Here is a 24954-nt window from a genome sequence, read left to right on the forward strand (position 1 = left end):
TCTTGGCACCAGGTACTCCAGAGAGCACTTCCGATGTCATATTCGTCGTCAGCGACCCCGAAGACCCCCTGAGTAATGATTTTTGACTATTTTTTTAATGATTTTGGCGAAAACTCCAGAAGACGAGGTAAACAGTAGGTGCCCTGGGCACCAGGTACTCTGGAGATCACTTCCGATGTCATATTCGTCGTTAGCGACCCCAAAAACCCCCCGAGTAATGATTTTTGACTAATTTTTAATGAATTTGGCGAAAACTCCAGAAGACGAGGTAAACAGTAGGTACCTTGGGCACCAGGTATTCCGGAGATCACTTCCGATGTTATATTCGTCGTTAGCTACCCCAAAAACCCCCTGAGTAATGATTTTTGACTAATTGTTTATAAATTTTTTGCTGAAAACTCCACAAGACGAGGTAAACAGTAGGTACCCTGAGCACCAGATACTTCGGAGATCACTTCCGGTGTCATATTCGCCGATAATTGATGAGTTCTGAATTTTTTTATTGTCTGTTTGAGATGCACTTTAAGAATGCATTTTTTGTATGCAGTTTTTCAAAATTATCTCATAGCTAGGGGTCACAAAGTTTCCTGAAGCATTCACAAATCGAATGCAAAAAGAATTATTAAGATCCGTCTTGTCGTTTTTTTTTTTTCGAAGGTTCAGTGAATTATTATTGCTTCGACTAATATTTGCGATTGGTGTTTTTAGTTTTAGATTTAACTGATTATCTCGATAGCATAGCATTTGGATTTTTTAAAGGTCTGCCACCTATAAAATTCTCTCTTGCGGATTTTAAGCAATAGCAATTACAAATTAAAATCTAATGTCAATGACATAATATGCATAACTATAACGGAAGAGAAATACGAAATATTCTTGATTTGCTAGAAATAGATAATATATATATATATATTTATTTATATAATAGGTACATAGGAGGTTGTCTATAGTGCCAATATACAAAAAGGGAGAACACGTCAACTGCGAAAATTATAGAGCAATATGTTTGTCATCGGTACGTTTTAAAATATACACGAAAATACGAGTAGTAGAGAAGAGGCTAAGACTGGAGGTAGGAAAAGAACTGGAGAAGATCAAGCAGCGTGTGGACCAGAAAGACAAACGATAACATTTACATCCATTATAAATATAACAGAAAGAAGTATTGACTTGGGGGGGGGGGGAGTTCATTCTGGCATTCATAGAACTAAGCAGTATTCGACTCTATAGAAAAAAATATTATATGGTAATGCTTGCAGAAAATGACGTACCAATTACACTGATAAAAATAATTGAAAGTATTTACAGATTTGCAGAGTAGTAGAGTACATAGTAAAAGGACATGTACAGATAGCAGGAGAAAGATCCGAACAATTCAATTGGGAAAAAGGTATCAAACAAGTAGACAGTCTTACTATACGCTACTATTCATAATGAATGTAGAATGATTAGAAATACTGGAGAAAGGACTGAAAAATACGGACAATAATCAGTGGCTGATCTACTGATGGCTGGAAAATGAGGAAGTTCCCCCCTAACAAGGTCCAAATTTAAAAAAAAAATTGTTTTAACATAAAAATATATTAGCTGACATGAAACCGAAACCACGGAAGGAAAATTCAACCAAATAAACAAGCTAGTTAAGGAAATTAAGGGAACTTAATGCCTATAAGTTATTATTTATGTCTTCTATGTAATCTGAGTTTATCTTTTTTATGTCTTTTGGTTGGTTTTTCAGTACAAGTTCCCCTGTAAGGTAAATTTGCCCTCCCAAGGCAAATTTCTAGATCCGCTACTAAAAATGATAGTCATAGTCCTTATTACACCAGGGAAATAAGGCAAAAATATACCATGTTCGGGACACTTGAGCAGCCAGGTTGCAAATGTGTTTTTTGGATACTATATACCTAATACATTATAAATACAAAAATGCCCGTCACAGTTTGAACGAGAAATTTAGTTATTAACAAATACGGGTCAAAAATGAGAGTTTTTTTTGTTTAAATCGTTACAGGTCAAAATAGGGTAACTATATGTCTTATTTATAATATTTTTCTTTTAGTAAATGAGCCAAGGTTTAAAATAGCGTTTTTTGAATTTTGGTCCGATTATTTGTTGCTTCGGATATTGCAAAATAGAACTAAAATTTCGAAAATAAAAAATTTGCTATAATTTTTGCGAAAATGAATTTAGGACTTTCATATTGCATGAAAAGTTGAGTCAAAAAGTCCATACAATGCACAAAAAATTTAAGAAGATGCGTCAATTAGTTTAAATTTTATTCAATTTGTTTATCCCAAAGAGCTTTTTTTTCGCAATGTTATTGTTCATAAAATAATAATGATACAGCAATTCTGTGAAAACAACATGAAAGAAGAATAGTCAGTTTTTCAACGCATTTAAAAAAATTATTAAAAAGTCATTTTTATCACTCAGAAACATTTTACTAAAATACAGTCATTCTTGGCTTATAAACAATTTGAATAACTTTGTTAATATTGGCTGTAGGATAAAACTACAATGTAATTTGAAAAACTGGCATTTCTATACGAATTTTCAAAGAAAAACTTTTCGCCTAGGTTAATTACGGTCAAAGATAGCCACTTTTTTTATTTAATTGACGGCTACTTTGTTCATAACAATTAAGCAACCTAACTAAAGCCATTTTGAAGTTGAAGATATATAGATTATCTGTAAAAGTTTGAGTAAACTTTGAACCTCAACAGAGTGGTTAATAAAGCTTTAAAAATGGCGTCCGAACGGAATTAATTCGTGGTCGGTGGAGGGGAATTACTAAAATACGTGCACTCAAAAAATGAAACTGATTCTGCAAACATATGCTGTAATTAATATCGCTGGAACTTGTTGATGGATTTTGATCATAATTTTTTTAATTTGTATGTACTCGTAGTCTTATAGTGTACGCTATGTACACACAACCCCACCTAAAATTACAAAATGTTAGGGGGAATTCCCCTTATCACTCAGGGATATGAGAAATAGATTACGACCGATTCTAACACCTACCGAATATACGTATATACAGGGTGTTTGGTAAAGAATGGGCCATAGCTTAACCTCAGGTTCCTGAGGTTAAAACTGGCCGATTTAAGCTAACTTACCTTAGTACAAAGTTTATAATAACCGAGATACATGGTGTCAAAATTAAACTTTTTTTTATTTATTATTGAATATTTCATTTATTACGTTCAATTTTTTTATCCCTCACTCTGTATAATTTTGACATTAAAATTTGTATTCTCCTATTAGTTTTACTTAAAAAATGTATACTTCTTTCATCTCCCTAAACTCAACCGTTTTCGAGATAAACGCATTTTAAATCTGCGATACACCATCATTTTTAGCATAATATCATTGTAGTTATACCCGAAAAATAACTTAAAACCATAATAATTTTGCCAGTTCTCAAATTTATGTCATTGCATCGCAAATTCCATGTGAAGAAATTTACGATACATTTTTGAATAATTTTATGGTTTTAAGTTATTTTTCTGGTGTAACTACAATGATATTATGCTAAAAATTATATTGCAATGCGGATTTAAAATGCGTTTATCTCGTGAACGGTTGAGTTTAGAGAGATGAAAGAGGTATACCTTTTTTAAGAAAAACTAATAGGGCAATAAGAATTTTAATGTCAAAATCATACGGAGTGACGGATAAAAAAAATTGAACGTATTAAATGAATGCTGAAAGGCGTATGTGGCGCCCTCTGGACAACACATAACTTTTGGTAGGGAATTTAGTTTTCTCGTCCCGAATACATACCAAATTTCGTGTTGATATCTCATGCCTGTCAGGAAATATTCAATAATAAATAAAAAAAAAGTTTAACTTTGACACCCTGTATCTCGGTTATTATAAACTTTGTACAAAGGTAAGTTAGCTTAAATCGGCCTATTTTAACCTCAGGAACCTGAGGTTTAGCTATGGCCCATTCTTTACCAAACACCCTGTATATTTTCATAAAAATCGGTCAAGCGGTCTCGGAGGAGTATGGAAACTAACACTGTGACAGGAGAATTTTATAAATGTAAATATATAGATGGCTATTAACAAATAGGGGTTGGTGATAGAAGAGTGAAAATTAAGGGTTTTATGTATTTTTTATTTATACATCATATAAAATTAAGGTAGATAATTTTGTCCAAAAAAATAAAAAAAAATGTCAGGGGCAAACCCTTATAAATTATGGGTATAAAAAATAGATGAAAACCTCTTCAACGTCCTACAGGATAAACGTGTAAAATTTTATAAAAATCGGCCAAGCCTTTTAGGAGTAGTATGGTAACTAACACTGTTTGTTACAGGAGAATTTGATGTATATAGAAGTAACAGCGAATTAAATAATAAGAATGGCTAACTTTGAACCTAATTAACCTAGGCAAAAAGTTTTTTTTCTGAAAATTCGTATAAAAATACCAGCTTTTGAAATCCTAAAGTAGATTTACTCTATAGTCAATATTAACAAAGTTATTAAAATTGTTTAGAAGCCAAAAATGACTCTGTTTTATTAAACTTTTTTCGGAGTGCTAAAAACGACTTTTTAATGATTTTTTTAGTACCTAAAAAAATAACTATTATTCTTGCATGTGGTTTTCTCAGAATTGCTATGCCATTATTATTTTCTGAACAATAACATTGACATAACAAATTGAATAAAATTTAAACTAATTGACGAAAATAAAAATTGAAATTTTTTGTGCAATTTATGGAATGTTTGACTCAACTTTTCGTGTAATATGAAAGTCTTAAGGCCATTTTCGCAAAAGTTATAGCACATTTTTTATTTTTGAAATTTTAGTCTTATTTTGCACTTTCCGAAACAAAAAAGGATCGGACCAAAATTCAAAAAGAGCCATTTTAAACCTTGGCTCATCTACAAAAAGAAGATTATTATAAATAAGATATTTAATTACCCCATTTTTACTTGTAGCGATTTAAACGAAAAAACTGCCATTTTTGACCCTTATTTCTTAAGTTTCTCGTCCGAACTGTGACGGGCATCTTTGTATTTATAATGTATTAGGTATATAGTACCCAAAAAATCCATTTTCAACCTGGCTGCTCAAGTATCCCGACAAAAATCTTATTTCTCTGGACTATATAGCAGATTCCGTGACCAAAATGCAAAAACTTGTAAACATATGGGCAGAAGAAATAGAGAAACTAAAAATGGAAATTTACATAGAGAATAGTAAAATAATAACCTACTGCATTTGATTATTTTGAAAGTATAACTACCAGTGATGGAAACATAGACCTCGAAGTAACAAACAGAAGGAAAAAATCGAACAAACTGTACTACGTACTAGCGCTAGTTCTGAGAAAAAAGAATTGTCCAAAGAAACAGAAATGAAGCTATATAATGCAATTGTGATACCGACGATACTTACGAGTGAAAATTGAACTTTGCAGAAAAATCGTAATAGCAGGATAAACGCAATGGAGATAAGACATCTACGAGCTATAGTTGGAATGAACAAATGGGATAGAATAAGAAATGAGCACTGATGATGATCGGTCATCCGATCAAAAACTAGTTCTGTGATGTAGCCCTTTTTAGGGAATTTTAACAAATATACCTTTTATGAAGGATTTTACTTGTTTTTGTATTATAATATGTTATACTATACAGCCAACTACAGGAAAACTTTTTCCTCGTGGATTTTTAGAAAAAATGAATTTACAACGCTAATAAACGCTATAAACTATATCTCCGGTTCTTGTTGATGGATTTTGACGTTTCTTTTTTGACGTGTATCTACTTTTTTCGTAGATTATGAATGTGTCTTTTGTTAATATATTTAATGTTAAATTATCCATGTAAATTGTTTAAACAAATTTGGACAAAAAAATTTTGAACGATATTGTTAGAACGATTTTTATTGGAAAACATAGGAATAGATCATTTACACTTGAATTCGCAATAAATTGTTATAAATAATTGATAAAATTAAGATTATTCATAACATTTCAATACGATATTATTTACCTAAAACTACAAATATTTATCAAATAATTTAACATTAAATTTATTAACAAACGGCCTATTCGTAATGCATGCAGAGTTCATACAAATTATACAAAGAAACGTCAAAATCCATCAACAACAACCGGAAATATTTTCTAACTCGAGTTTGAAGTTCATATTCATTTGAAAAGGGGACTTACTTTATTCAGAATCATGGCAATCGTTTTTTAACTTACCAACTTTTCACAAACACAAAGATGTTTGTTGATAGGGAACACTGTTCACAATTTTAATTTAAAAAATTAATTTCGCGCGCGTAACTGATATTCAAATTCGCCGGACGCTTCAAGCGCTGTTTCTGAGAACACTGTTCGGACTACACAAAAAGTGCTAGTGCTAATAGAAATTTTTGTTGAGAATTATCCCAGCTACATTTCGATATTTTCCGTTCCCGCCCCCCTATGAGAGAGGTTTTAGGGGAAAGCCCGTGGGTGGGAGTGGAAAACTTTTTGGCAACTACAAATTTTTGTTTAAAAATATCTCAGCTACATTTCGATATTTTTCGTCCCCCCTCTACGAGGAAGATTTTAGGGGAACCCCTTAGTGGGAGTGGAAAACTAGCTAGTTAAGAAAATTAAGGGAACTTAATGCCTATAAGTTATTATTTATGTCTTCTATGTAATCTGAGTTTATCTTCTTTGTCTTTTGGTTGGTTTTCCAGTGGAAGTTCCCCTCTAAGGCAAATTTACCCTCTCAAGGCAAATTTCTAGATCCGCCACTAAAAATGATATGATATCAAAGATAGTCAGTAAAAATATAAGCCTTATTGTATGAGGATGGCATAGTCCTTATAGCAGATTCCGTGACCAAAATGCAAAAACGTGTGGACAGAGGAAATAGAGAAACTAAAAATGGAAATTAACATAGAGAACAGTAAAATAATAACCATCGGCGAAAAGGATGAAAATGAAATACCTAAACATAAAATACAAAAATACTCAACTTGAAATAGTTGCTGCGTATGATTATTTTGAAAGTATAACTACCAGTGATGGAAACATATACCTCGATGTAACAAACAGAACGAAAAAATCGAAGAAACTGTACTACGTACTAGCGCTAGTTCTAAAAAAAAAGAATTGTCCAAAGAAACAGAAATGAAGATATATAATGCAATTGTGATACCGACGATAATTACGAATGAAAATTGAACTTTGCAGAAAAAGCATAATAGCAGGATAAACGCAATGGAGATAAGACATCTACGAGCTATAGTTGGAATGAACAAATGGAATAGAATAAGAAATGAGCACTGATGATGATCGGTCATCCGATCGAAAACTAGTTCTGTGATGTAGCCCTTTTTAGGGAATTTTAACAAATATACCTTTTATAAAGGATTTTACTTGTCTTTGTATTATATGTTATACAGTCAACTACAGGAAAACTTTTTCCTCGTGGATTTTTAGAAAAAAATGAATTTACACCGCTAATAAACGCTATAAATTATATCTTCGGTTCTTGTTGATGGATTTTGACGTTTCTTTTTTGATGTGTATCTACTTTTTTCGTAGATTATGAATGTGTCTTTTGTTAATATATTTAATGTTAAATTATCCATGTAAATTGTTAATAACACATTTGGACAAAAAAAATTTGAACGATATTGTTAGAACGATTTTTATTGGAAAACATAGGAATAGATCATTTACACTTGAATTCGCAATAAATTGTTGTAAATAGTTGATAAAATTAAGATTATTCATAACATTTCAATACGATATTATTTACCTAAAACTACAAATATTTATCAAATATTTTAACATTAAATTTACTAACAAACGGCCTATTCGTAATGCACGCAGAGTTCATACAAATTATACAAAGAAACGTCAAAATCCATCAACAACAACCGGAAAAATTTTCTAACTCGAGTTTGAAGTTCATATTCATTTGAAAAGGGGACTTACTTTATTCCGAATCATGGCAATCGTTTTTAACTTACCAACTTTTCACAAACACAAAGATTTTTGTTGATAGGAAACACTGTTCACAATTTTGAACTGAGAACACTGTTCAGACTACACAAAAAGTGCTAGTACTAATAGAAATTTTTGTTGAGAATTATCCCGGCTACATTTCGATATTTTCCGTTCCCGCCCCCCTATGAGAGAGGTTTTAGGGGAAAGCCCGTGGGTGGGAGTGGAAAACTTTTTGGCAACTACAAATTTTTGTTTAAAAATATCTCAGCTACATTTCGATATTTTTCGTCTCCCCTCTACGAGGAAGATTTTAGGGGAACCTCTGAGTGGGAGTGGAAAACTAGCTAGTTAAGAAAATTAAGGGCACTTAATGCCTATAAGTTATTATTTATGTCTTCTATGTAATTTGAGTTTATCTTTTTGGTCTTTTGGTTGGTTTTCCAGTGGAAGTTCCCCTTTAAGGCAAATTTACCCTCTCAAGGCAAATTTCTAGATCCGCCACTAAAAATGATATGATATCAAAGATAGTCAGTAAAAATATAAGCCTTATTGTATGAGGATGGCATAGTCCTTATAGCAGATTCCGTGACCAAAATGCAAAAACGTATGGACAGAGGAAATAGAGAAACTAAAAATGGAAATTAACATAGAGAACAGTAAAATAATAACCATCGGCGAACGACAAACAGAACGAAAAAATCGAAGAAACTCTACTACGTACTAGAGCTAGTTCTAAAAAAAAAAGAATTGTCTAAGAAACAGAAATGAAGATGTATAATGCAATTGTGATACCGACGATACTTACGAATGAAAATTGAACTTTGCAGAAAAAGCATAATAGCAGGATAAACGCAATGGAAATAAGACATCTACGAGCTATAGTTGGAATGAACAAATGGGATAGAATAAGAAATGAGCACTGATGATGATCGGTCATCCGAATGAAAACTAGTTCTGTGATGTAGCCCTTTTTAGGGAATTTTAACAAATATACCTTTTAAAAAGGATTTTACTTGTTTTTGTATTATATGTTATACAGCCAACTACAGGAAAACTTTTTCCTCGTGGATTTTTAGAAAAAAATGAATTTACAACGCTAATAAACGCTATAAATTATATCTCCGGTTCTTGTTGATGGATTTTGACGTTTCTTTTTTGACGTGTATCTACTTTTTTCGTAGATTATGAATGAGTCTTTTGTTAATATATTTAATGTTAAATTATCCATGTAAATTGTTTAAACACATTTGTACAAAAAAAATTTGAACGATATTGTTAGAACGATTTTTATTGGAAAACAAAGGAATAGATCATTTACACTTGAATTCGCAATAAATTGTTGTAAATAATTGATAAAATTAAGATTATTCATACCATTTCAATACGATATTATTTACCTAAAACTACAAATATTTATCAAATAATTTAACATTAAATTTATTAACAAACGGCCTATTCGTAATGCATGCAGAGTTCATACAAATTAAACAAAGAAACGTCAAAATCCATCCACAACAACCGGAAATATTTTCTAACTCGAGTTTGAAGTTCATATTCATTTGAAAAGGGGACTTACTTTATTCCGAATCATGGCAGTCGTTTTTTAACTTACCAACTTTTCACAAACACAAAGATTTTTGTTGATAGGAAACACTGTTCACAATTTTACTTTAAAAAATTAATTTCGCGCGCGTAACTGATATTCAAATTCGCCGGACGCTTCAAGCGCTGTTTCTGAGAACACTGTTCAGACTACACAAAAAGTGCTAGTGCTAATAGAAATTTTTGTTGAGAATTATCCCGGCTACATTTCGATATTTTCCGTTCCCGCCCCCCTATGAGAGAGGTTTTAGGGGAAAGCCCGTGGGTGGGAGTGGAAAACTTTTTGGCAACTACAAATTTTTGTTTATTTTGTATTGTATTTTGTATTACAAATTTTTTTCCTCTACGAGGAAGATTTTAGGGGAACCCCTGAGTGGAAGTGGAAAACTAGCTAGTTAAGAAAATTAAGGGAACTTAATGCCTATAAGTTATTATTTATGTCTTCTATGTAATCTGAGTTTATCTTTTTGGTCTTTTGGTTGGTTTTCCAGTGGAAGTTCCCCTCTAAGCCAAATTTACCCTCCCAAGGCAAATTTCAGTCAGTAAAAATGTAAGCCTTATTGTATGAGGATGGCATAGTCCTTATAACAGATTCCGTGACCAAAATGCAAAAACTTATAAACGTATGCACAGAGGAAATAGAGAAACTAAAAATGGAAATTAACATAGAGAACAGTAAAATAATAACCATCGGCGAAAAGGAAGAAAATGAAATACCTAAATATAAAATATAAAAATACTCAACTGGAAATAGTTGCTGCGTATGATTATTTTGAAAGTATAACTACCAGTGATGGAAACATATACCTCAAAGTATCAAACAGAACTAAAAAATCGAAGAAACTGTACTACGTACTAGCGCTAGTTCTGAGAAAAAAGAATTGTCCAAAGAAACAGAAATGAAGATATATAATGCAATTGTGATACCGACGATACTTACGAGTGAAAATTGAACTTTGCAGAAAACACATAATAGCAGGATAAACGCAATGGAGATAAGACATCTACGAGCTATAGTTGGAATGAACAAATGGAATAGAATAAGAAATGAGCACTGATGATGATCGGTCATCCGATTGAAAACTAGTTCTGTGATGTAGCCCTTTTTAGGGAATTTTAAAAAATATACCTTTTATAAAGGATTTTACCTGTTTTTGTATTATATTTTATACAGCCAACTACAGCAAAACTTTTCCTCGTGGATTTTTAGAAAAAAATGAATTTACACCGCTAATAAACGCTATAAATTATATCTTCGGTTCTTGTTGATGGATTTTGACGTTTCTTTTTTGATGTGTATCTACTTTTTTCGTAGATTATGAATGTGTCTTTTGTTAATATATTTAATGTTAAATTATCCATGTAAATTGTTTAAACAAATTTGGACAAAAAATTTTGAACGATATTGTTAGAACGATTTTTATTGGAAAATATAGGAATAGATCATTTACACTTGAATTCGCAATAAATTGTTGTAAAGAATTGATAAAATTAAGATTATTCATAACATTTCAATACGATATTATTAACCTAAAACTACAAATATTTATCAAATAACATTAAATTTATTAACAAACGGCCTATTCGTAATGCACGCAGAGTTCATACAAATTAAACAAAGAAACGTCAAAATCCATCCACAACAACCGGAAATATTTTCTAACTCGAGTTTTAAGTTCATATTCATTTGAAAAGGGGACTTACTTTATTCAGAATCATGGCAATCGTTTTTTAACTTACCAACTTTTTACAAACACAATGAGTTTTTTTGATAGGAAACACTGTTCACAATTTAATTTAAAAAATTGATTTCGCGCGCGTAACTGATATTCAAATTCGCCGGACGCTTCAAGCGCTGTTTCTGAGAAAACTGTTCAGACTACACAGAAAGTGCTAGTGCTAAAAGAAATTTTTGTTGAGAATTATCCCAGCTACATTTCGATATTTTCCGTTCCCGCCCCCTATGAGAGAGGTTTTAGGGGAAAGCCGGTGGGTGGGAGTGGAAAACTTTTTGGCAACTACAAAGTTTTGTTTAAAAATATCTCAGCTACATTTCGAAATTTTCCGTCCCCTCTCTACGAGGAAGATATAAGGGAATCCCCTGAGTGGGAGTGGAAAACAAGCTAGTTAAGGAAATTAAGGGAACTTAATGCCTATAAGTTATTATTTATGTCTTCTATGTAATCCGGGTTTATCTTTTTTATGTCTTTTGGTTGGTTTTCCAGTGGAAGTTCCCATCTAAGGCAAATTTACCCTCCCAAGGCAAATTTCTAGATCCGCCACTAAAAATGATAGGATACCAAAGATAGTCAGTAAAAATATAAGCCTTATTGGATGAGGATGGCATAGTCCTTATAGCAGATTTTGTGACCAAAATGCAAAAACTTATAAACAGAGGAACAGAGACAGAGGAAATAGAGAAACTAAAAATGGAAATTAACATAGAGAACAGTAAAATAATATCCATCGGCGAAAAGGAAGAAAATGAAATATAAATTATAAAAATACTCAACTGGAAATAGTTGCTGCGTATGATTATTTTGAAAGTATAACTACCAGTGATGGAAACATATACCTCGATGTAACAAACAGAACGAAAAATTCGAAGAAACTGTACTACGCACTAGCGCTAGTTCTGAGAAAAAAGAATTGTCCAAAGAAACAGAAATGAAGATATATAATGCAATTATGATACCGACGATACTTACGAAAATTGAACTTTGCAGAAAACGCATAATAGCAGGATAAACGCAATGGAGATAAGACATCTACGAGCTATAGTTGGAATGAACAAATGGGATAGAATAAGAAATGAGACAATAAGAGGGATTACCAAACAGGGACCAATAATGAACAAAATAATAAAGAAACAATTAAACTGGGATGGTCATCTGAAGAGAATGAAGCCCAGTACACTAACAAAAAAAAAATTCTCGAAACAAGAAATATCACAAAAAATAACAAAGACGCACGAATGAAAACATGGATACATAAAATATTAAATACCAGAAAGATTAAACAGAAACCGCTTGAAGAAATGAAAATAATAGCACAATACACAAAAGAATGGAAAAGATGGGTGAATATGTAGCATAGCTAAACCTAAATCCGATACCTCAAAGGGTATAGGAAAGGGGAGAAAGAAGAAAGAAAAAGTTTTAGTTTGCAGTATGTTGAATTAAATATTTCCATATTTGCGGTTGGTGTTTTTACTTTTAAATTTAACCGATTACCTCAATAGCATAGGATTTTGATTTCAGAAAAATCTGTCACTTATAATGCTTTCTCGCGGATTTTAAGCAATAGCAATTACAAATTAAAATCTAATGTCAATGACATATGCATAACGGAAGAGAAATGCGAAATATTCTTAGCTTGCCAGAAATAGATAATATATTTATTTATATAATAGGTAAATAGGAGGTTGTTTTCTAAGTATAAACTGAAAATACTGAAGAAACATATATGTTGATTTTGTAATTTTTGTTGAGATAACTAAAAATAATTTGTTTCTACTTAGATAATATCAACTTTGTTTATTTATAAGAAACAGAATGATATTTAAATAAAAAGGTGATCTTAACTATACCTATTGATTTCTTAAGATTGCACAAAAATTTTTTTTTACGTTTGAAGTTCTGTTATTTTTTTGCATTTTTAATGATTAAATTTTTATCTTTCACTTGTCTTCTCAGATGCTCTTGTCTTATGCTTTTTCTTCTTTATAATCTGACATGTTCTTCTGTTTTCATATGATTAATATTTTTAAATACACATCTATATAAATAAACAATGAATATAGGTAGAAATAATTACCCAAACGCAAAGATATAAATGTAGCTGGAGAAGAAATCGAAAAAGTCAGGCAGTTTAAATACTTGGGTTGTCTGCTAAATGAGAGTGGGGTCCTGAGACTAAAAAAAGAGCAGTGTAGAAAAAGCCAAAAATGCTTTTTTGCAAATTGTATTTTAACCTGAGATAGAAGATGCTAAAGCGCTACGTTTGGCCTATTCTCTTGTACGGAATGGAAGCATAGACGTTAAAGGTCAGATCCATTAACAAAATTGAAGTTTTTTAAATGTGGTTGTTTCTTCTTTAGCAGAATGGCCAGAATATGTCATGGACGGACAGAGTCAGAAATGAGGAAGTATTAAGAAGAGCGGACTTCCAGGATAGGCAACTTGTTGATTATGTAAAAAGTAAGAAGACTGTACATATATTTAGGGCACATATTACGAGAAAAAGTTTTAACTGCCAATCACCCCCTTTCAAACCACAATGGCGAGCACTAAAACACCCGGATATGGTCCCCAGGTGGGTAGAGCATCTAGTGCCAAATCCCACACCTCGAAAAAGGTCAGTCTCTCGGAGTCTGGGGGAGACAAGAACTCGCTTATGAAAACTCAACGAAACAAAACCCTAAAACTAAACGTCTGCACATACAATGCAAGATCTCTAAATGGAGACGAAAAATTTTTTGAGCTACAAAAAGAACTTTTGAAAATAAAATGGGATATACTGGGTCTTGCAGAAGTAAGACGAAAAGGTGAAGAGAGAATACAGCTGAAGTCAGGAAACATACTCTATTACAAAGGTAACGAAGACAACAACAACAACGGAGTCGGCTTCATGGTGAACAAAAGGATTGGCAAATATTATGTAAGCACATTTAGAGGAATTTCAGACCGCGTAACATACATGATAATGAAAATGAAAAGAACGTCACTAAAGATAGTACAGATATATGCACCTACCTCAACCTATCCAGAAGAAGATATTGAAGCATTTTATGAAGACGTGACAGTGACCATGGAAGAACGTAAAACGAGAATATCACTAATTATCGGAGATTTTAATGCAAAATTAGGAATAAAGCAGGTGAAGAAGAAACAAGGATAGGAAATTTCCGATATGGGTCAAGAAATAATAGAGGAGATACCTTGGATAAAATGGACATGGATCAGTTCTAATGGCCAAGTAAAAAATGAAATAGACTACATACTTTCATCGGAAAAGTCTTTTGTACAAGACGTAACCGTTCTTAACCATTTTACAACTGGTAGTGACCATAGATTAGTTAGAGCGAACCTAAGCATTAATGGGCAACTTGAAATGAAAAAAAAGAGAACACAAAGTTTACATACATAAAATATTAGCAATAACACAACAGTATTACTTAAACTTATATAAAGAAAAGCAACCACCGACACAAGAAATTCTTCAAAAATTGAAAAATAAAATAAAAAATACCAACTCTGACCTACAACCAGAGATTAGCAAATCAGAAATAAAGAAAGCCCTGAGAGAAATGAAAAATAATAAATCACCAGGACGAGACGGCATTACAGTGGAGATGATTAAAAATGGCGAAAATATTACAAGGGAAGTCTTATATATATTATTGAACAAAATACTAAGTACACGAAGCATACCCAGTAATTGGAATGAAGCAATTACCCTATTATTGTTTAAAAAAGGAGACAAAAAAGATCTGAAAAATTATAGACCAATTACCTTGCTTAATGTTATGTATAAATTGTTAACTAAAATATTAACCAACAGACTAAGTCCTAAATTCGACAATTATCAGACCAAAGAACAGGCAGGATTCAGAAAAGGCTACAGTACATGTGATCACCTACTGACAATGAAGTTACTTATTGAGAAAATAAATGAATACCAAATACCCATATATATGGCATTTATAGATTTTGAAAAGGCATTCGACTCCATAGAATACTGGGCAGTGAAACAATAAAAAATTCCCTTAATATCTAAAAACGAATATCAACGACCAATGTATTCTTCCGGTCCTTACATATGGATGTCAAACATGGACGTTCACAAAAGCGAATATGGAGAGAATTGCGAAAACGCAAAGAGCAATGGAAAGACAAATGATCAACGTAAGACTGTCAGATAAAAAAAGGAATTCCTGGGTAAGAAATATCACAAAAGTTAAACATGCTACTCGTCAAACAGCTAAACTAAAATGGAAATTCGCCGGTCATACGATTAGACAAAAAGACGAAAGATGGAATAAAATTATTACAGAGTGGAGACCATAGACATATAAACGAAAGAGAGTGAGACCACAGATGAGATGGGTAGATGGCCTAAAACACCAAGCTGCCTCAAAATGGATGCACATGGCTCAGGATAGAGAAATATGGAGGAGAGAAGGGGAGGCCTATGTCCAATATTGGATGTCGCAAGGCTAATAGAATTACGAGAAGAACAATAACCTTTTCAGCAACTAGTACTCGAAGGAAAGATAGAGAATAAGAGAGGTCTAGGACGTAAAAAGATGTCATGGCTGCGTAATATTCGCCAATGATCAGGAGTCGACAGATCTAAAATGCTTCACAATGCTGCTGAAAATAGCTGAATTAACAATATTAATTAAAAAATTGGAAAGAAATCCTTTGTAAAAGGAATACAATTTTTTTTTAAAAGGCTACATCACAACAAAACGTTTTCGATTTTTATAAAAAATCATCATCAGTGTTCGATAAACTGGATGCTAGCTGAGCCACAAAAGAAAAATATCTGGGTAAAAACCCTTTACATAAAATATATATGCCTTAAAAGTGCATACTTCAATAAAAAGGCTTGTGATGGTCACATGAAGTAAGTTTTATTGAAGTATGCACTTTTAAGGCGTCTATATTTTATGTAAAGGGTTTTTACCCAGATATTTTTCTTTTGTGGCTCAGCTAGCATCCAGTTTATCGAACACTGATGATGATTTTTTATAAAAATCGAAAACGTTTTGTTGTGATGTAGCACTTTTAAGGGATTTTTAATAAAAAATATTTATACCTTTTACAAAGGATTTCTTTCCAATTTTGTGATTGATGGTATACAGCCAACTACAGGAAAACTTTTTCTTTTCCTTGTGGATTTTAATATTAATTAACTTAATGGAAATGAAAACACCAAGAATAACAAGAAGATACGACCACAGAAAATTAAAGGAGGAAAAAAAGGAATGAAATTGGAAAAAACATGGTCAAATGAATAAAAAACATAAACGTATATTACAGACGATAATTGTAGCAGTGTCGGAATATACAGCACTCTGTTATATCTGAAGAAAAGAGGAGCCAATAAAAATAAGAAATGGATATCCAATGGCATCTTAGCCATGATAGATGAGCGAATATCAGACACATAAATCAAAATATAGGTAGGTGTATGTGTAATCTAATTTAAGGCTTTTGGCAAGGTCACGAAGATGATATGATAAAGATTTACGAATAATTACAAATCTATACTGGCATCAAGTGGTAAGTTTTAAAGTTGAACAAGAACTGCCGGATGAAATAAATATAAAAAGAGCGGTAAGACAAGGCTGTATACTATCGCCTTTACTCTTTAACTTGTATTCAGAGGAAATATTTAAGGAAATGTTATTGGAGACAACAGAAGTTATTATTGTGAATGGTGTAACCGTGTACAATATTAGACATGCCGACGATACCTTAGTGCTGGTTAATTGTGAAGAAGAACTAATTAACAAATTAAAACAAACCTGTAATCAGTTTGGATTAAAACTCCACGTTACTAAAACTATAGCAAATAAAATAATAAGTGCAGCCACAATCTCAGTATTGATCTTCTTATTTAAATGAAATATTGTAATATCGTTCCAGTACTACTGAATAGAGTGGAAACGTGGGCTCTAAGCTCTAAGTGAAGCTATGCCTAATGATTGGAGGAACTTAAGATTTGAGATGTGGGAATACAGACGGCTACTAAGAATAAACTGGGATGAGAGAGTTAGAAATAAGGAGATCCTTAGACGGCTGAACCAAACAACACAACTGGTCAATATATTGAAGAGATGGAATATTTCGGTCTCATTATGAGACACCCTGAAAAATATGAACTTTTGCATCTGATGATTCAGGGAAACATCCAAGGTAAATGTGGTCCAGGTAGAAGAAGAACATCATGGTTGATAAATCTAAGACAATGGTACAGAAAATCCATTACATCATTATTTGGCGCTGCTGTCAACAAAGTCACGACAGAGAATATGGGACCAAACATGATATCCAACGATTAACAACAGCATGGAACTATACGAAAATATACGTCAGAAGAAAATAATCACAATGATTATATATTATTATGTAAATGAGTACAAAATAACATAAATATAAAATAAAGAAAATTTGAGGGGTTGGGGGAATATTAAAAAATTATTTAAAAAGACAACACAAATTTGGGAAGAAAATACAATTCCTTATAAAAAACGATATTAATTGTATTAATATAAACGATAGATTTAAACTGTTCGATAAAAATAGCGCAGTATCAAATAATGAAAACATGGATAAAAATAATTTATTAAATAGAAGAAATAAATAAGAAAGAAAACGTGTAGTCTAATAACACCTAAGAAATATATGTTCGTATACTACAAGTCAAGTTAAATATGAATAAATGTCATATGCGATCGAAAACTAGGTCCATGAACCTAAAATATCTTTAAGTTGATGACATTTCAATAAGATGTAATTTAACGAAACTAACAATATAAAGATAAATAATGAAAAATATAAGGACAAAATATTTAACTTTAGTACAAAAATATGGTATTAACACCTTAACCTGAAAAGTAAATAAATATCGCAGGTAAGAAGAAGAATATCAAAGAAATTCCTTTAAATTAAAAAGGCGGCGCAGAAAATTGCTAGTATGCGGTTTAAACATTTTTGCCAATCCTTAAAATTAACAGTATAAATGTAACATTAACATAAGTTAGCATAGTTAAAAGTCCCGTTATTTATGCTCAGATGCGTTATTAGTCCAAAATTAAGGTATTTATTGTAAAAGGTTCAAAGTTATTTACCGTGATTGTTTTGTGTGGGCCTCCATGTATATATGCACCTGCATTAATTGAAATATCGTGTCCTCATTTCAACTCATTCTACTCCACACTATACACAGCTACCTGTACTGTAAAGACAGATGAACTACATATTATTTATACGCAAATTACACAAATATTTGTTACCAGTTTACTAAAAATTTCTATTAATTTTTTTATTAAAAATTAACTGGCATTCCAATCTATAATGATGAGGTGATTGTAACCTACAAACGAGATTCTCTAACATATCGTTGATTTACAATCTGTTACATGGAATTTCTTGAAAACAATGCTAATATATTAGACAAAATAGTAATGAAACAAATAACAAATATTTTTGATTACATTCTAATAAGTTTGTTAATATGAATTGAATGGAATGTTAGTTACAGCTTGACTTTTAAAGATTTTTCTTGTATCAATGTATGTTGCAGAATATAAGTGTTTTGATGGGGATTAAGAAGAAAAATGCCACTACGAAAGCAGAAAACTCTAAAAATTTAAACTTTTTTAAAAGTTGATGTAGTCCATCATCATAGCATAAATAAGAGGACACGATAAACGATAACGGTACATGTCTGTGTAAAATAAAATTAAAGCCCTCGTTACCAATTAATCACCGCAACCGAAAAAAAAACAGGTCAAAGAAATGAAACCAGTCTTACCTTTAAAATTCCCGGGCACATTTTTCAAGGCATCCAATGATTTTAAACATGAGGCACTCTAACAGAGATAGTAAACAACTGTTTTCAGTTTTCACCTCTCGCAGACCCACTTGAAGTATATGACCTCGTACGCTCTCGCCTGTCCTCGCGGATAGTAGCCCAGTCGTTTTAGCCATCAAAGTGGGCAATCTTCGAAAAAAATCGGAATTATCTAAATTGTCTGCACACCCTTACTGTACCTTCAGTACGCATAGAAAAAAGTATTTGTGGGGAGCCCGCGAAGATACTTAACGCCTTAACATTGGATCAATTAAGATGTTTGCAATAAGAACATTTTTTTAAACTATATGAAACTTTCATACGCTGTACCTAGATACCACCTTCTAGGCTGAAAGTTTAAAATTCCAACAAATGTATCTTCTTTTTCACGAATGAAGACTGTCGCAGAGCTTGATAATCATTGATAGGATTGCAACCTTCACATATGCATACATTTTTTTGCTCTTTCTTCTGCTGCGTATACCATTCATTTATCTTCATATTTACCATCCTTAAGTTGTATTTTTTCGTTGCATGATGTGGACCATATATTAGAACTTTTATTTTGTATTTATACATAAATATGTAGGTACGTTGTGTGTTTTATACTCTCTGTCATTCGTTCTAAAGGCCAGGGCCTATTTTACCACTAGGCCCATGAGGCCCCTGTCTCGGGCTCGCATTTTAATGGGGCCCGAAAAGATCACTAAAAGAATATTTTTGTTGAAAAACAAAATAAAGTTTCAAAATTATTTCATTTTACGAACAGAAAATTATAAATGATAAAAAATTAGGTTAGAGTTATATTCATAAATCATAAACCTTTCTTATCATAAAACTGCAATAAGAGTAGGTAGATTGCCTTGTCGGCATCAATAACAACAGGCGAAATTTAGACACTACTCTGAAGGATTAAAAAGAGGTAGGATTAACAAAAGGTATTGTCACGTATTGTCATAATAAGTATTTATTCAAAATGCACTTTCAAATTTAATGTTTAGTTTGATATTTGATGCCGTTTTCTGCAAAAATAAGTTATTGCTTGCTTGTATTAGTTTTCAGTCCTGTGCTTTTTTAAGTTAGTTCAACAAATTTATTGATTAACCATTAGTCGTTTTATTAAAACTCTTTAAACACTTATTTTTCTTAATTAAGTTATCGTTTCGTTACTATCATGAGTTACAAACATTTAAGTGGTAGTGAAAAACGAAAAAAGCACAAATTAAGAGAACAGGAACCAGGAACGGTAAGTACAAAAAGATGCAATATACACTCAACGAAAAAGGTACGTAATATCAATAAAAATGTTAATTCAGACAACAAACGCAATTCTTAAAATTTGTCCAATTCTTGGTTTTATTGGAACAACAAAGCGATATTCACCAATTCATTATTTTCGTTAGTTGAGCCAATGCATTACGTTTATTGAATGGACGAACATTCATTATGTATACCATAATCTCACTTTATTGATATTACGAACTCTGTTCATTGAGTCAACGAACACTATTTATTGACACAACAACGTCGTTAATTGACCGACGAAGACCATTCGTTGTGCCAATAACAGTGTTATTTCTCCTAACGTATTTCGTTTATTTCTACAATTATTTCCGTTTATTGTTACAATTAATTCCGTTCATTGGCACAATAAATACGGTTATTCTTACAAGCAAATCTATTCATTCTTACAATCAGTTTCGTTCATTCCTACTATGAACGTATTTTATATTAATAATTACTGAATGCATTAGCCCAATGTATCATATTAATTGATTAATAATAATTTTTTAAATCCCCTTTTTTGTCCTTAACCTTTAGGACTTTACACTGTGTGATTTCTCATAATTATTATATCGCTTATACAGTGCACTGGAATAAGTGTTACACTCCCCCCCTTATTAACTTATTCATTTTTAGCACATAAGCAAAACGCTCAGACAGGTCGATTTTTAAAATTATCAAAGTATATTATAACATCAATGTTTCGAACTTTACACGATCCCTCTTCAGGTGACAGGCGTAACTTTGATTTTTTTAATGGGAAAGTACATCATGTGGCAGCTCATTTAAAAGTGTTTGAAATGGTGATTTCAAAAATGTATAACACTTTAATCATTTTTGAGAGCGCAGGGGCAAAATTCCGATCGAATTATTTTTAAACGCATTCATTTTTTTGGAATCCTGAGAGAACTAATAAGTATTTTTGAAAAATTTAACCGCAGAATAAAATATTACATTATTACTGAGGGCTGAAAGTCCCTTAGAATAAACAAAAAGTTTCTTTTGAATAGTATATTTGAAATAAAAAAATCATACTAAATTTTCTCTTTTTCACCCCTGTGACTTATTAAAATAATCATTCTGGAAGTTCTCAGGGACGTCAGACCCTCGATAATACTGTAATATTTTATTCTGCGTTTAAATTTTCAAAAATACTAATTATTTTTTTCATTCAGGATTCGAAAATTCATTTTCAGTTCATCTTATAAATAACATCACAAGACAATATTAAAAGTAAATACTTACAAACATAAGACACTGACAAGTTTATTTTTAATTAGAATGTTCTCCCGTATTTACCTTATCAGAAAAAACTTACTTTTATTCAAATATAAAAAATAAGTAATATCTTATCCTTATCTTCCTTCTACTACAGACTACACTTGGAAACAAAATGCAATTATTATTCGGCACTTTCAAGGAAAAGCCGTTACATTTCAAATGGTCAAGCAAAACATTTATTGTCTCAACAACCACGATTATTGTCACAATTAACGCATTGATTGTGGGAATTAAAGGCAGTAGTAGATTAATTAATGCATTCGTTGGCACAACAATCAGTGTACATCTATTCAATAATCATATATTACTCTATATTAACAACATTTGTACATTGTTTTAATGAAATCTGTACGTTGTCACGATAAACCAAGGTAATTGCTTGTCATCTACGAAATCAAGAACGTGAGTTGCTGCCACAATTAACAGTATTTATTAAATATACAAAACTAAGTTATTGGCTGAATAAATTGAGTGTTATTGATTAATGTACTCTAGTTATTCTCACAATTATTATTAAATCATTGTGACAATAACCAAGTACATTCGTCAATGTCTAAAAGTTCGTTGAAACAACAAATTAAATTGTTGTGAGAACGAAATACTATTCAATAATCACTGTTAATCAATATTACGAACTAAATTTTTTTGAGTGTATCATATTTTACACTTCAAAACAGTGCACAAAAAGGAAGTTCGTCTTCCTATCCTGTTCTTTTTCTTCTTCTACGGCACTACAGCCCAAATTAAGCTTTGGTCTCCTTTATTTTTTGTCTCCACCCTTGTTTATCTGCTACTCTTCTCCATACAGGGACTGCTAAAAATGCTTGTGCATCGCTGCTTACTGTGTCTTCCCAGCGCTTTCTTGGCTTTCCAACCGGTCTCTTTCCCTGTATCCTAGCGTTCATTGCTCTTTTTGGTAGCCTATCCTCTCCCATTCTTATCACATGTCCGGCCCATTACAATCTTTGTATTCTAATGAAGTCTAACATGGGTGTTTCCTTATAAAGTTGATAAAGCTCGTTGTTGTATCGAATTCTGAAGATTCCGTTTTCCCTCACAAGTCCTAGTATTCTCCTCAGTACTTTCCTTTCGAATGTGTCGAGTTTGTTTTTGGATGTTTTTTTCAGGACCCATGCTTCACTTCCATAGCATGCTATTGGTCGAATTAAGGTTTTATAGATTCTCATCTTTGTATTTCGGTGGACACTTTTAGACCGAAATATATGAGAGAAGGCAATATAAGCTCTGTTTGCCTGCGTTATTCTCTTCCGTATTTCTCCATCCTCTGATCCGTCGGCATATTTCTACTCCCAGGTATGTAAACTTTCCAACCGTTTCAATGTCACCTTCATGTATAATGTTTTGTGGGACTATATTTTCTTCTCGTCTGTATTATTATTTTTGTTTTTTCTGTGTTAATTTCCAGACCTAGCCTTTTCGTTTACGTTTTTAACTCTGCGTATGTTTCCTGTGCTCCTGTTGATGTTCTACTAATAATATTAATATCATCGGCATAAGTGGCCAGTTGAACGGTTCTGTTGGTCAGTAGGTTTCCTCGTCCAGTTTGCATTTGCCTAACCGCATACTCCAGTGAAAAGTTAAACAATGCTGGGACCAGCCCACCCCCCTTCTTCAATTCCTGCGAGATTTTGGAAAAGTCTGTCCGGTGGTTTTATACTCGTACACATGCCTGAGTTTCATCCATTGTGGTTTTGATGAGTCTAATTAGCTTGTGTGGTAGGGTGGTTCGAAAAAAACTTTTTTCTTATTTCAGATCGCTATAGTGCGCAAAAGTTGCCATTGGTATTGACTTGAAAAAAGCACTAATTATTATTTTTTTATTAATTTGTCTTCCGGTCGCGCAATGCCATCGAAGTTAGCAAAAATTGTGAAAAACCTTAATTTTTCATATTTTTTTTTAAATAGGCCAGATGGTTTTAATTGCGTTCCTATACCATGAATTAACTACTAAAAGTATGTAAAATCAATATAAATGCACTTATTATACATTTGTTTCATATCTTCCGGTCGCGCAACATAATACAAAATGAGTAAAATTAGTAGATTTTGCAAAATTTCAAAGTTTGACTGTTTAGTACAATTTAATCATACGACTTTTAGAGATGCTATAGCTTAATTCAATTACAATAATATATTTAAAATCCAAGCATATAAGACACATTTTGATATTGAAGTGGAATTCGGTCGCGCAGCTTCATCAAAAACAGCAGACTACTGAGAGGCGAGGCGAAAGTGACGAATGCCAGCGAAGCTCGCGCAACCACAAATAGAGATACATGTGGGAAGACCTCTACAATGGAGTATTTGTCCCTTCCATTACAACGAACTGCTATTCCGCCACCTTTTCCAACAGTTAGATGGAAATTCAACAGGTACTATAGGATATCCGGACCGATTGGAAAGGCCCTACCTGATTGTGAAAGACTACCAGTTGTTGTTGATTTTAATCGTTGGCATCGCTGAGCGATGCAATAATGTGGTTCTAATATAGCCGTCTCTGGAACTGTGTCCACACACTTTACTTGAAGCTTCGGTCACTAGCTTAACGCATCTTTCAACTGCCTGTGTATGGCATGGCAAAGTAAATATATATCTATACTCATAACAAGCTTGAATTCATTGCTCACATACTGTTTTATCTCTTCATTAGTCAATGTTCTTAGCAGTAGAGGGGAGTCAGTGTACTGGTATTCCATTTGATAATTTCATAATACTATTTAGATTCAAAGTTTAAGTTTGGTGGTTTAAAGATTCTGATAGAGTCACTTTCAGATATTGCTTGATTTTCCTTCATGATACGCCTAAAGCCCAGCTCTCGGACATGGTTTCTGTCATCAGTTACCATAGCCAAAAGTAAATTTTCGGGATGGGCAAAGTAAGCATTCCGTTGTAAAACGGGATCGACAACTTGAAGCAGCTCTTCTGGTAAGTACCTTGAAGATTCAATGATTTTGTAATCATGTCTAGGCCCATCTGTGAATTTGTGGTTTATTTTTGTGGCAAACCACATAGGCATATTATAACATTTGAGAATGAATGTGACAATCTCTCTCAGATTTTCAGAAGGGTTGGACACACTGATGAAGAAACGCAAAACTCGGTTTGCAGTAGTAAGCCATCTTGAATGTGACGTTGGGCTAGGATCACGTACCAACTACAAAGTCTTCTGAACAATGTCCTGACTTGATGACTTCTGATATCTCA

The 24954-nt window shown here is 32.4% G+C and overlaps 1 protein-coding gene across 2 annotated transcripts in view; it reads right to left on the bottom strand.

Annotated features, from left to right (window-relative positions):
- Positions 1–19264, bottom strand: part of LOC114333413 (uncharacterized) — a 417748-nt gene extending 398484 nt beyond the window's left edge. Inside the window, exons 1-2 of one of the 2 annotated variants that reach the window (XM_028283281.2) lie at positions 19126–19238; positions 18440–18546 (exon numbers count right to left, since the gene is read on the bottom strand). The gene's annotated coding sequence lies outside the window, so the exon portion shown is untranslated. Of the gene's footprint in view, positions 1–18439; positions 18547–19125 lie in introns of both variants that reach the window. The other variant, XM_028283282.2, reaches the window with a different exon arrangement.
- Between the last annotated feature and the right edge of the window lie 5690 nt (positions 19265–24954).

The sequence above is a fragment of the Diabrotica virgifera genome, chromosome 10, assembly GCF_917563875.1.
Source record: "Diabrotica virgifera virgifera chromosome 10, PGI_DIABVI_V3a".
Classification (NCBI taxonomy): Eukaryota; Metazoa; Arthropoda; class Insecta; order Coleoptera; family Chrysomelidae; genus Diabrotica; species Diabrotica virgifera.